Genomic DNA, 13,580 nt, shown 5'->3' with positions numbered 1-13,580 from the left:
TCTAATTTAATATTATAAGGTTGCTCTGAAAGGTCCATGAAACCCCTTCAGTTGATCCAAAACGCTGCAGGAAGAGTCCTGACTGGAAAGAGAGAGCACATTTCTCTCACATTAGCTTCTCTGCATTTAAAATCCTTCCCTGCACATCCGAATCTCTAAACATCCTGCTGTGTCTTAAAGACCGCATATTACCCTAACAGAGCATTTCTTAAGACTGCAGACCTCCTTATGGTTGCTAGCAGAATGGAAGGCAAAGTTTGGTGGGGTGACTCCGACTTTCCCAGTTCCACTTGAAAATTCCAACTAGGAACTCAGAAATACCGACTTCAACCGAAATGCTCCATTAATCCCTACAAGACTGTAATCAAATGATGGAGCTACGCCAGCAGATGACAGAGGGACCAGCTGCGGCAAAATCTGAAAACATGACCAGGATCAAAAAAGAGAGCGCTTATAAAGCAAAGCACGGAGACTGCCTGGCAAACGGGAACATCCTGTACTAGGAAACTGACACTAAACCAAAATCCTGCTTTCTGTCTGTTGGTGGTGTCTTTGTATTTTGGTAAATGTAATTTAGTTTTCATTATTGCTCAAGTGTTGTATGTGACCGCACATGTGATCACATCCATCAGGCTAGACATATTAAGTTGGTGAACTATTGTGACGTGCCCAGTGGGGAGTAATCTATCATTGCCTCTGCAGATGTAGTCGAGTCAGCACATCTCATTAATGAAATTATGAAATGAAGACATTTCTAAAGTTTACGGGGCGCACACATGTAAACACACCATGTAAACGCATAGAAGAAAGCAGCTCTGTTATATGCTCTGAAAGGGTTTCCTCACATTGCAGTCAATTTGATACTTGACCTCAGAAAATCTGTAACCGTTGACTGGGTTTGCCTCAAGGAGCCGTTAATTACCGGTTAAACCACACCAGAAACTCTGCTGGCTGAAAGACAGAAATAGCTGAGCTCCTGGTACGGCAGAAGTAACAGACCATCACCAGCTCTGCTTTCTGAAACTGAAACTTCTGATATCGGTCACAATGTGCAATCGAATGACAAACAGGCGATTGTCGAGTTTCTGTTTAAGTGTCTTGAGTGCTAAAGTAACCCATATGGAAAAGAAATAGTAAAAATTTATATGATTTAACTCATGAAAGTGGCCACTTTCTCATTATTTTCATATATTGTTTTAGTAAGTATCCAAAACATACAAGTTTCATTTATATAATCTTTCAAGGGATCTTATATGTGTTTTCACTCTTATATGCTTTTCATACAAGTTTCACACAAGACAGATACAAACTTTATAAGATTTATATATATCTTTTCCATATAGGAACACAGACACTGAACAATATCCTGATTTCTAAACCCTTTATTATAATTTCCACACCTGTGAGGTGTGAAGGCCTCAGTTTCCCCACCGTGGGCTGGTCCGTTCATCCTGGCTGTTGTGGTGGAAGTCAACATCTATATAAGCTATGAATATCTGAGCTTCAATACTGATATATCATGAATTCATATGGATTTCTGGCATTTTTTAAAGTGTTTATTATTCAGCATTATTTATAATATCACCGTGTTTAACAGGCTGGTAGAGCAGGTGAGGACGCCCAGCTTTAGTTGACATATTTGCCATCCCTGAAATTCCAAATCTGAATTTCGTGGCACAGCATTATATTCAGGTTTATTAAAAAACATAAGTATAGACCATAACGAATGAAACTGCTGAATGATGGAGAATGAGGGTCAAACAGGTTGATCACTGGCTTATGAAGACACGGTGCACCATTGTTCTCGTGTTCTCCTTTTTCCTTCCAGTTACTCTCCAGTTCCTAATGCATATTATTTCATGCACTTACACCCGCATGTTAATACCAAGTACCCTGAACACTGCACCCTGAATGAACACTGATGACCTGACAGCACTGTAGCAATCAATAAAAACTATTCAAAGTTTCAGACAAAGAGATGAGAACTAAGTGGGGAGAAGAGGAGCATCTGTAAGACGGGAACAAAATCCGAGAGACGTCCAGTTGGAAATGTGTATCAGTATCAAAGACCTGACAAACCTCGGGCCCTTTCCTGTAAGCTCTTTTTTGTTGTATGCCTACTTTGTGTTTGGGGAACAATCAGAAATACTCAGAATGGGATCGAGATATGACCTCACTGCTGACACGGACAGTTACGATGCTTTTGATGCGGCTTTTAGCTGGTGATGTCGTTCAGTTAAGATGCCGAGCACACGCTGCTCAAGAGCCGTTGATGCAGAGTGCAAGTCATTACGTTTTTGCTGTTTCATAAACGTGTAATCAGGAGAAGAATGCATGAAGAGGAAAGTCAGCTCATCATTTTGTTTTGTTTTTTTACCCACTTTTTAAAAAGAATTGAAATTGCATTTAAGACCTTTAAAGGGAATTCTTACTCGTTTAGTGCTTTTATTTTGGAAATCCAGCATTTTCACATGTGAGTTGCATCACTACATACACTTCAAAGGATTCCAGAGGCTTTGCATATTTCACAATTTAAAAAGAAACTGTCAGGCACTGCACTGATTTTTGTAGAAATGTCCTGAAAGTCATCTTGCAGTGGTTTGAAACTTGCGTGAGATGCCAAAGACAAGTTGTTCAATGTGATAGGATCAAAATATCTTCAGAAAATATGTGGCAGGAAGTGTGCTTCTGTGAAGATGCAAGTAATCCGAACACAGCTGCAGATCTCTGCGGTCAAGTCCGTTATGGGCTACGTCAGCTCGGCGAGTCTTGTAGACGAACCGGCTCATCGGCACATGGCGTGCCAGCGCTCGATAAACTAGCTCAAGGATTCGGCGTTTTCTAACGTTTCCAAACAGAAAGGAGAAATCCAAATTGTCCAAATTTGTGAACGCATAAAATGTGTGGATGCTGTAAATCTAGCTTCGGTTTAAATGACACACAGTATGTGCCAATGAATTGGTGACTTTAGCCGATCAGTTACTTTGCGACTCAGTTAACTCAGATCTGTAACTCAGTCTGTTACTGACTCTGTCACTTTGTTACTCTGCTACTCAGATATGCAGCGACATCTTTGCCTTGTGACTGAGCACATTAAGCTATTGGAACTTGATTTTTAGGGTGTGAACCATGAAATGTGATGCCTGTTGTTGACGTCCTGGATCTGTCGTGTTTTGCCCGTCTCTCTCTGCCCTTGCTTTCTATCATCTCTCAAACTGCTGGAGCTCTTCATTATTATAACCTCTTCATTCAGTTTTATTCTTTGCTTTGGAGCTTGACCACTTGGCCTGAATGCAGTGACAGGTATTTTCATGCTTTCACCCCTGAGCTGCTGTGTAACCTGCTGTTTTGATGCTAATAAAACCAGATTGCACCACCAATCTGCAGGAACAAGACGTTGGGTAATATTACTGACAGCGCACCAAGAGTGCACCCTGCCTGCTGCTCATTGGTTCTCCTGGGTTAGATCTGTGGCTGCGGCTGCTGATATTCTTCGTAGTGTGTCTTCAGAGGATGCTCTCAGCACTTGTTCTAAGAAACTTTGACTGTGTGTGGGACTTTCCAGCTCAGGTTCAGGTTATGCAGATGAGGCTGATCGATGGCTCAGTTTCACGTTGTCATTTTCTTTTTTTCAAAAACATCTTTTGCTTTTGACGTCAGTCTGCCAGAGTGATGACGGTAATTATGTTTCTCCCCTATACACAAAATATGTGCATTTATGTTTGTGTTCAAAGCCAGAGACCATAACCTCTTATCCTTATCTGCCTTGTTGCTATGATTCATCTAGTAACCCAGGTGAACACTTCAAAGGAACACTGTGCACACACAGATATAGATACATATACGTAAGCATGGTCGGTTACTTAGAACTCTCTGCGTGTGCGTTTGTGGTTGTTGAGTGGGCTGCTACCTCTGACTCATGCTCCTCTTTTCATTGATGATCATGCCAGGCAGCGCGAGTGCTCCTGTGATGTCAAAATCAACCAGGAGAGGAGAGTAAAAATGAGAAGATCCAAATTCCAGCTGTGAGTATTCCTGGATCAAGGTTGTTTTGTCTGCCTGCCGGCTCTTATTTAAAGATCAAAGTATCGTGTTCGCTGCTGGACTGTTTTTCTGTCCCACCGAGGCAGCGTGGCAGCAGGGTCTGGGGTCAAAGTGCACACGTGTTTGTAGGATGCATCCTCTGAGAACAGCAGAGTTTTACATCATGTATCTGTGCATGATCTCAGGTCATGCTCATTGCCTTTGACTTCTAAGCCCTGCTCAGCGACTCGATTTGCCTCACACAAATTTGTTCCACTTTGTTTGAGAGGAGCTCATGTGGTTGTTGTACTTTTCAATAAGCTGCAGCAGAGAAGAGGTCATTCGCAGTGGTTTTTTTAGTAGATAGTGGTTACAGAGGTTCTGCTTAGTGGATTTTATTTCCGATACGTAACAAATAAAACATACAGTCACACCATGAGCTCTCATGTTCTTGTATATTGTGCGTGCATAAATTTGGTCCATTGTCCCCAAAAGAGATCTTTTGAACTTGCAATATATATATTTTTTAATACCAACAGAGGTCAAATGTATCGCAGTCTCGAGGGTCAGTCAATAAACTGCAGCTTGTCCCCTTGTTAGGAAAATGAAGCTTCTGAAACAAAACTTTCACTGGTATTCACTGTTCCTGCGTTAAATCTATCGCTACTGGTCACTGAATTTGAAGAATGTTTTTATTTCACTTTGATCTGAAGCTCATTTTCATACCCAAAGGTGTCACTTCAGGAAGATGTCCATTTATTGGTGTAGGCGAAGCTGCGATGTGGGCGGAAGCGAGTACGATCACTGAGGTCGCAGCAGCGAGAAAACCTGAACATAATGCTGTAAGTTTCCACATCGAGTGTTTTTACCAAGAACTCTGTCTATAAGATTTCCTCAGTATGTGAAAATATAATCAAGCCGTTTCTATTCGATTTCATTTTATATACACTTTTACTAGTTGGACCCCTTGTAGTTTCAGAAGTGCCTCAATTCGTTGTGTAGATGGATACATTTTGATTCATAGGGAGTCACATGGTTACTGCGTGACAACATGAATCTCCCGTTCCAGCAGACCCCAAAGACGCTCTGCTGGGTTGGGATCTGGTGACTGTGGAGGCCATTTGAATACAGTGAGCTCATTCACGTCCAAGAAACCAGTTTGAGATGATTTGAGCTTTGTGACACGCTGTTCGGCCAAAGGCAGCTGTCGGCCATAGATTGAATGACACGGTCAGCAACGATAGCAGGTAGGCTGTCATGCTCACTTGGTATTAGTGGAAGAAAGTATCTCCCACACCATTACACCACCACTATCAGCCTGAACCGTTAATACAAGGCAGGATGGATCCATTCGTTTTTCAGGCCTTTCTTTATAAACCCCAGGGATGAAATCTAGCAGGGATGCATCAGTAGGTTCTGAACCGAGGAGGGGTCGTGGCGATGGTCATGACAATTTGCACATAAATCCTCATGAAACTGGTCTAGATTTGCTCTTTTACTGTTTATTAAGTTTATGAAGTTGTTTCTGAAACAGGGTTGAGTCTTACACGTATTCGTTTTCTGGATGAAATGAACTGTTCCATGTTTGAATAAATAAATATTGGAGTGTTGCCAGGTTGACTGTCACTCTTTAGTAATTACTAGTTACTACTAGTTACTTGAAATCACACATTTAAATAGTTGAGCAGCGCAGTCCTAATTGCACTTTGTGCAACAAAACCCAAATATGTCTCAGGCTCACTTGATACACATCTGTCTCGTTTCCGTTCCACCCTGAAATGAAAATGAGAAGTCTCTCTCTCTCTTTTTTCCTCTCGACGTGCTTTCAGCAGGTTAGTCCTTACAGTGGGAGGAAGGCACACAAACTCTGAGATAACCAAGAGAGAACTATTGTAATGAGTGTCAGCGTTGGTCTGTTTGGCTATGACTCAAACTGCCGGTGCGCCGATGGTTTTAATGACCGTTCGACAGCCTGCTGTGGGGTTTTCACCTGAGAGTAGTAACGAGTGATGATGTGGAACTACGCACACACTCGCAGTTTCATTCATCAAATATTTCAGTAACACATGCAGTGTTGGCAGCGCTCACCTCAGCCAGTACTTTCATGTCTTCATGAAAATAGACGATGTAGAGAATTAGTCAGAAAGCACAACTGACCACAGTATCGAAGCGTACTTATTTAGTCAAGAAAAATACCCCAGTGGGGGACTTTTACCTGACTGCATTTAATGGGAAATACTATTAAAGAGCTCTGCTCAAACAATCTTAATCATCATCCAATCGTTTAAATATTTGCTATAGTTTGGGAGTTTTTGACGACCTCACTCTGCAGATTAGCGAAACGAGCTTTGGAGCTGCAGTGCAAATGCGGGCACTAGTTTGGGTGAGGATATGCCTTAGGTGGAGCAAGTAACCGCAGTGACTGATTGTGAGATGCTGATGGACTTGTCTGTCACGGCAAGCTGTCCTCAACAGTCAAATACTTGAAGCTTTCTTTGGATGAAAGTTTCATTTCTTTTGCTTCACATGCCGGCAATGTCATGCTGCAGCAAGGTAGGTGGATTATGTCTGACTAGAAATCTGAAAGAGGATTCATCAGAATTACTGGAACCAATATTTAATTCCTCATTTTTCTCTCGATGTTTCTGCTCTGATGTTTGATAGCAGCATCTTTCAGTTTGGGCGAGGAGGATGTGTTGTGTTCACTGTACTCACTTTTACATTTATCCAGATGAATTAGCAGGACTGAATCGAATGTGTCGTCTTTGACTTGATCTGAAAGGATTCTTATATATTTAAACATTAAAATAACCTTCATAGCAAACCTCAGACATGAATTCAACTTGTGAACCTGTAACTGCTTGTGAAAGTCGTGGACTTTCAGAATTGAAATGAGGTGTTTTCCCTTCATTTTAGTGCAGCTGTTGGAGTTTTAACAGTGAAATATGAGAAATGTGATGCAGGTTTATGTTATACAGCACTGTTCACTTTTAATACAGGGAACAACAGATGGGTGTCCGAGGTGGGGCTTGTGAAGGGTTGCTGTGTGCTGAGATAAATAGCCACGTAAGTGAAAAGGCAGGCACAGTGAGAAGATTGAGAGAAAAGCCCTGCATGTCAGTGTGTGTGTGTGTGTGTGGCTGTGTGTGTGTGTGTGTGTGTGTGTGTGTGTGTGGCTGTGTGTGTGTGCTGAGTGCAGTCAAAGTTTCACGCTGATGCCAAAAAGCACATTCCTGGCAGCTTCCAGAGCATCTGTCAGATGCACCTCAAGAACATGATGCAGCAGAACGCCCTGAGATTAAACCACACACACACACACACACACACACACACACACACACACACACACACACACACACACACACACACACACACACACACACACACAGCCACACACACCTAACCACAGCTCCGAGAGGGCTGGGAGGAAAAGGAGGATTGTCATAGCATTGCCTTATTTAGCACTGGTGGTGATTGACGTCTCCCTCCAGCCAGTGATATGCTGACTATGCCCTCCTGGCTGTGCTCATGTTAACACTGCATTACATTAATGCTCAAAAGTCACTGAAGCTGCGGCACGTCCCTGAGCCAGCGGGCTGCTCTACATTTCACTCTCGTGCATGGCTGATATTCCTCTCTGTCAAACCCTGGGGATAAATGTCTGTGAGTCCAAGGGCAACGAGAACAATGCTACCTCTGTGCTGCTCTGCAACCAGGGCTGTGTGCCTTCTCCCTCAGTCCATCACACTCTGCAGGTTTGTCCCCTTGGTGTGGGAAACCAGCAGTCAGCAGCTCAAGTGTCAGCTGTTGGTCACAGGATTTCATCTTTCATTTGAAATTAAAAATTCAGTTGTGCAGAAAGTGAAACATTGTAATGACGTTACAGTCTTACAGCCTTGCACGCTCCCTCGACCTCTGGATAAACTAAGGCTTCAGTCACATGGGCCTAGAGACGAGTTGGTGACCCCTGGCAATCTCCAGTCGCTAAGGAAAAATGTGTATTCCCCAAGTGGGTGATGACTTGTTGCTGCCCCTGCGTGAAACTGCCTGCAAAGAGGGCTTTGTTTGCACCAAATCTTCATTGCAGTTGCTTCAGTTGCTATCAGATTGCCATGGTTGCCGGTTTACAACACTTGCTAGCTAACCATTGAATGGTTAGCTAACCTAATGAATATTTCTTAAACTTTGTTTTGTATTTGTAGGTTTATACATCATGCTAACACGTGTTAAAGATTACAACATTTTTGCAAAGCTGGGCTCGAGTGATTTCATCGATTCTGGACTCTGTGTAGCAGCCGCCATCGTGTTTCCTGGAGCCAGACTTACTGCTGAGGCTATGCTAGCTAGTGCCATTCCTAAACCCTTTGAGTGCACAGAAACATACTCGTGCTAATTTGCTGAGTTTGGATCTTCCTGTTGCTCACAGGGGGTGTTCTTATTGTTGGGGTTTTCTTTTTATTATTGTAGCGTCCCTACCATAAGGTTAGGTTTAGTGTCGTGCTATCGTGAGCTCACAGAGTTATAAGGCTGCGGTCAGTTTACAGAACCAGGCTGTTCTGCCTTTAGAATGAAGTTGTGCAAAAAAAGCTCAAACTGGAGAACAGCTTAGTTTAAGCTTCACACGTGTTCTCAGTGGAAGTCGCTCTTTGCTCTTCACCTGCTAGCTTAAGCTAAATCTTTATTAAGCCTGTCCAAAGGTCCCCCGAGCCACACGTTACACTCCGATGAGTCATGCTTCATCTCATCACATTTCCATCTTCCACGTCCCCATCCTAAACAATTTGCATCATGTGCTTTAATGGATATACGACCAAGCAGCAGGGAGGAGGTTAAAGGTCCGAGTTGGTGATTCTGTCGAGATGTAGAGGAGAGCTGTGTCATGAAAATCCCATCTGAAGAGAGAAGCCGATATATGATTCTCTTAATCTGATTGCATTATGTGTAATTCATGGCTTCAGTTCTTGCCCTGTCTGTTTATTTATGTTGAATGGCGTTTATGTAACGTCTGCATCGTTTTCAGCGAGGCTGACTGACTGCTGATCACTACAAAGATGCTGTTTCACAGCGACTTCTTATGTAACCGTGTGGTCTCTCTCTCTTTCTGCAGGCTCTGCTGGAGGCAAATGCATGCTGCAGACGCCTTTTGGGCTTCAAATCAGCAAATGGCACTGGAATGACGCACCCCTGGCTAAAAGGTCCGTGTGTGTTTGAGCGTCTTTGTACGATACGCGTCTTGTAATCATATCTCCAGTTCATTAAACACCAGGATGAAAATGCATTTCATGGTTCAACCTGACGTGTGTTACGTCTTTGTGCTTCTCCTCTCTGGACCAAGATGTTTACCTGGCTGTGCAACGAAAAGAATGTGTGTGTGGGCGAACAGCGTGATCCCACCTGTTGTGAAACTGTGTGTATGTGTTCCCGTGGCCCTTACACAGCATGCCACTCCCTCACACTGTGAACTTTGCCTCCTTACCACACTGCGTGGCCTTTACAGCTTAGTTTTGGGTGTGTGTGTTTGCCAGCATGCATCACGTGAGCTGGACAGGAAGATGAGAATGTTGAGAGATAAATTGAGGGAGATGAGTGACAGGAGGAAATGAGGAGCATCAAATCTATTGTGTTGAGGGCTTGGTTTAGTGGGTGTTTACTCTGATCGGAACAGATAAAGTGAAAGAAAGGAAGTACATCAAAGTGTTTGAAGCTTTAAAATTTATCTTGAGCTGTTGGTGAAGTGACATATACTAGCTGGGTATGTAGGTCCTTTCTGCAGTAAAACATAGGTGTGGGGTTTCTTGCAAACTGAAACAGAGCTCACACAGTTGGCACTATTCACACGTCCTCAGTGCCACACATTTATTTTCTCGCACAGTGAAAAGAACAAATTCATACGTGGTAACGTCGACACTGACAAGACAGAGCAGGCAGCGTGTTGCAAAAGCAGCAGCGAGTGATCCTCACCAGCCAGGAGAAAAGCACAAATATCTCATCTGTTGCACTGCAGTTTGTTCCCCTGCATGCTGGTCGCAGTATATCACAGCTGAGAGCTGTTTCAGATTTGTGGTTAAACATATAGAGGGTTTCAATCACGCCATCTGATCCCCGTGTCGACTTTGTTCCTGTGGCATCACCAGAGTGTTTGTCCAGAATCAACACTGGAGCTGATGTCATCTGTTAGCTTTAGCCAGGAAGTTAGCTAATGCTCTTAAAACATCACAAGAAAACCAGCTGGAGTAACCTAAATTTGGCTAACATGAAACCCAGGATTATAATATATTAGTTATAGCTCATAGATTAATAAAGAAAACACCCGAAAGTCTCATTATTTGTTCCAGAAGAGACTTTTATATCAACAAAGGTTTCCTACAAATTCCAACGCTATGACATCACAACGTTACAGTGTTGATCGTGGACCAGCGTTATTATGGTGATTATTAGGAACAACACAAATATGCATATATATTAGATACACAGTTTTAAACATGCTCCAAATCATCTATAAACTATTCTTGATGCATTCCACAGCTCACTCCACCTGAATAATCTGACAAGTGCAAGCTGGTGTTTCATGGCTTAATCCTAGAGATTATATTTGTATAATGAGAGACAGCATTTAGAACTGCTAGAAAATATATAGTCCATCTATTGTAATATACCCTTTCACCACAGGGTTGAGCCTTTCAGGTAGTTTCAGGTGTAAACGTTAAGGCGCTGACTCTGCTAACAGTGACAGTAAGGATGATAAACGCTATATGAGGCTGATGCTAATGCTAAATTAGCACATTGAACAGAAGCAACCTGGGCTGACAGTGATCAGCAGATATTAGCTGTAGCTGCTAACACTATTTGGGATTGTATTCATGAACAGTATGTGTTCAAAGTAGACGGTATGAAAGATGGACCCATCCATCAGGTCTGAGAAATTAATGAATAATTTACTGTTTTTATATAAAATGCTCATTTCAGCTGGTAGAAAAAAAGCCCCTAAAAACTGATTGTACTAAGATTTACTAATGTGTTGGACTCGCAGAAACTGTTTTGGCGTGGATAAAAGTACTGCCAGTATTTACAAGATTATGTAAGATTTTCAGTTCAATTCAGTTTTATTTATACAGCCAAATCACAACAACAGTGTGAAAAACTCCCTTTTAACAGGAAGAAACCTCCGGCAGAACCAGGCTCAGGGAGGGGTGGGGCCATCTGCTGTGATTGGTTGGGGTGAGAGAAGGAAGACAGGATAAAGACATGCTGTGGAAGAGAGACAGAGATTAGTTGCATATGTATTTGTGTAAATGAGTTCCTTTCTCAAGGTGAAAATATAAGGAGGAGAATATTGAAATCATACATGCAAACTGTGTGACACCCCCACCCTAACCACCCCTTCTGTAACTTTTCAAAATCACCTATAGACCTAACCACACCCATGGCTGCTGTTTGAACATTTACAGATCTGAACTGATCTGTGCTAATGAGCTCAACTCGTCGTCTTTGCGATGGCGTTCTTGTCTCAGCAGATTGCCAGTTGGTTTTGTTCTGATTATATATAAAAAAGTAAGCTGACTTTGTGCTGAGTGTCTTTTTGTAACTGTTTGTGCTTCAGACCTGTGAGGCCGGCCTGAGAATGTGAGAAGTTGATGTGAATTTCAGTTTAATTGAGTTTCTGTGTATGCAGTGTTGTTTTTTTACATAACTGATTGCAGCTAATCGCTGTATTATCACAAACGGATTTCACGTTAATGCCGACTGGATTGTATTTTACTGCTAACCGGCAGCAAACAGACGGATTCGGCCTTATCGGTATCTCATCAGCATCTCGATGCACCAACGTCGCTTTGAAGCTGGTTGCTGACAGTGAGAGGTCACAGACCCAGCCGGTGCACGTCTTTGAAATAGTTACTTCACAGGTAATGAAATCACACGTTCCATGGACATCATTGCAATAATGCGATGGTGTGGTCTGATCCACTGTTTTCCATAGTGCCAGCGTGAAATTATCGTAAGCATCACCGTTCACCTGAATTTCTATTTGAGCGTGCCCGACACATCAGTCGGCTAACACCTCGGAGCGCTTTTCATTTCAGTGTAAGAGTCAGGAAAATCATGGAAGCCGAACTATGATGGAGTGACACAAAAGTGGGTAAAGGTTCAACGTGAGCGCACGGCTGGCTGGACAAACACACACGTATGTTCTGTGTACACACACAAAGGGTCAGCTGTGGTGTGTGGTGATGATTATATCGAGTCTGCGTCATGCAATTTACGACTTCCCACCATCGAAACTGAATTCCGATGGAATTCCGGATCTCCAAGTCACTTCCTTCTGTGTACTCCCACCTGCCACACACACACACTGGGTCGCACACACGCAGCAGCCCACGCTGTGTGAGGGTGAACCACAGGCATGCTTCTAATGCTTCGTGTAGTGTTCTGTTATTTGAGGACGCAGCATTTGTCTGCAGTGTGGCTGGCTTAGAGCTCTCTCATACAAACACTCTAAAATCCCGAGTGCAGATAGATAAGATGGATGGAAGGCATAGGTGGGGGTTAGCCTGTTGAGTCACAGATAGTATGATGACACTTTGAGTAGTGTTGCACTATGAATGATAGCACACAGGCATGAGGCACCGTAGAGCCAGAGAGGCTGAAGGGGAGAGGAGTGAGCGGAGCGTGGACGCAGTGTGAGTGTTGGCGCTGTGTATGACTTATTGTTCTGTCTGTACTTTCCAGGTTTACACAGCTTGTTTTTATGTAATTAGGCCACTGAAGACTCTAAATTCTGATTAACTTTCTTTCCCTGTGTGGATCAAGTACTTGGAGTAACATCATATCCTAAAAATATGTTCTAGTATTATCACCATCAAAAGACACCAAAATAATGGCTGATATGTAGAATGACCCCCTTTCACATTTGTGTATGTTTTATTACAGTTGTTGATCAAGTCACACGTTCATCACTTAAGCTGTGACTGAGGTATTATTACACCTTGATTGTATGTGGACACACCCACTCCAGGGGGAGCTACTGAAAAATAGGCCATGAGTACAGTGTGTTTGGCTTAGGCCGGATTGAGTCACGCAGTTGGGATCAGTTTCCTCCGACCCAGGACTCCCAGTTTGAAGTCTCGTCTTTCACACTGTAAACGTCTGATGTTTTCCTATCCCAGAATTCATAGCGCAGCCCAGCTCAGTTTCCAACAATGGCGGCAGCTACTTGTTTTAATATTACTCTTATTATTCTTTCTGGGTCACAAAATAAACTTTTAACATATTTTCAGGCGAGAATGTAGCTGTGCAAACTTCAAATATCTGCTCGGTTTATCAAGACATCATATATTTGCAAAAGCGCTCCGACCTTTTCGGAGACGTCTGTTACCCACTAGCTCGATAGCGAGCCGGGAGCTCGAGGGTCTCTAGAGCCGGCGAGAACAGCGAACTCCTGGCATGTGGTTTTCTGACCCCCGTGGTCTTTGGCTACTCAGGTTAAACATGATATATAAGTCACTTAGATAACTTAAAAATGTTATTGTTTGGCTTTTTTTTAGTATTTTATTTGTTCC

General features: G+C 42.8%; 1 long non-coding RNA gene across 5 annotated transcripts in view; it reads left to right on the top strand.

Moving 5' to 3' along the window:
• LOC120745638 overlaps window positions 1-13,580 on the top strand; it is a 60,301-nt gene that overhangs the window by 21,524 nt on the left and 25,197 nt on the right. Inside the window, exons 1-2 of one of the 5 annotated variants that reach the window (XR_005698682.1) lie at window positions 1,244-4,025; window positions 4,756-9,218. This is a non-coding gene — a long non-coding RNA (uncharacterized LOC120745638). Of the gene's footprint in view, window positions 1-1,243; window positions 9,219-13,580 lie in introns of those variants that run through there. The other 4 variants (XR_005698681.1, XR_005698683.1, XR_005698680.1 and 1 more) reach the window with 4 other exon arrangements.

Source organism: Simochromis diagramma, unplaced genomic scaffold (assembly GCF_900408965.1).
Source record: "Simochromis diagramma unplaced genomic scaffold, fSimDia1.1 OVJJ01000131.1, whole genome shotgun sequence".
In the NCBI taxonomy this organism is placed as follows: Eukaryota; Metazoa; Chordata; class Actinopteri; order Cichliformes; family Cichlidae; genus Simochromis; species Simochromis diagramma.
Note: the sequence above shows the minus strand (reverse complement) of the source record. Positions and strands in the feature narration are given on the sequence as shown.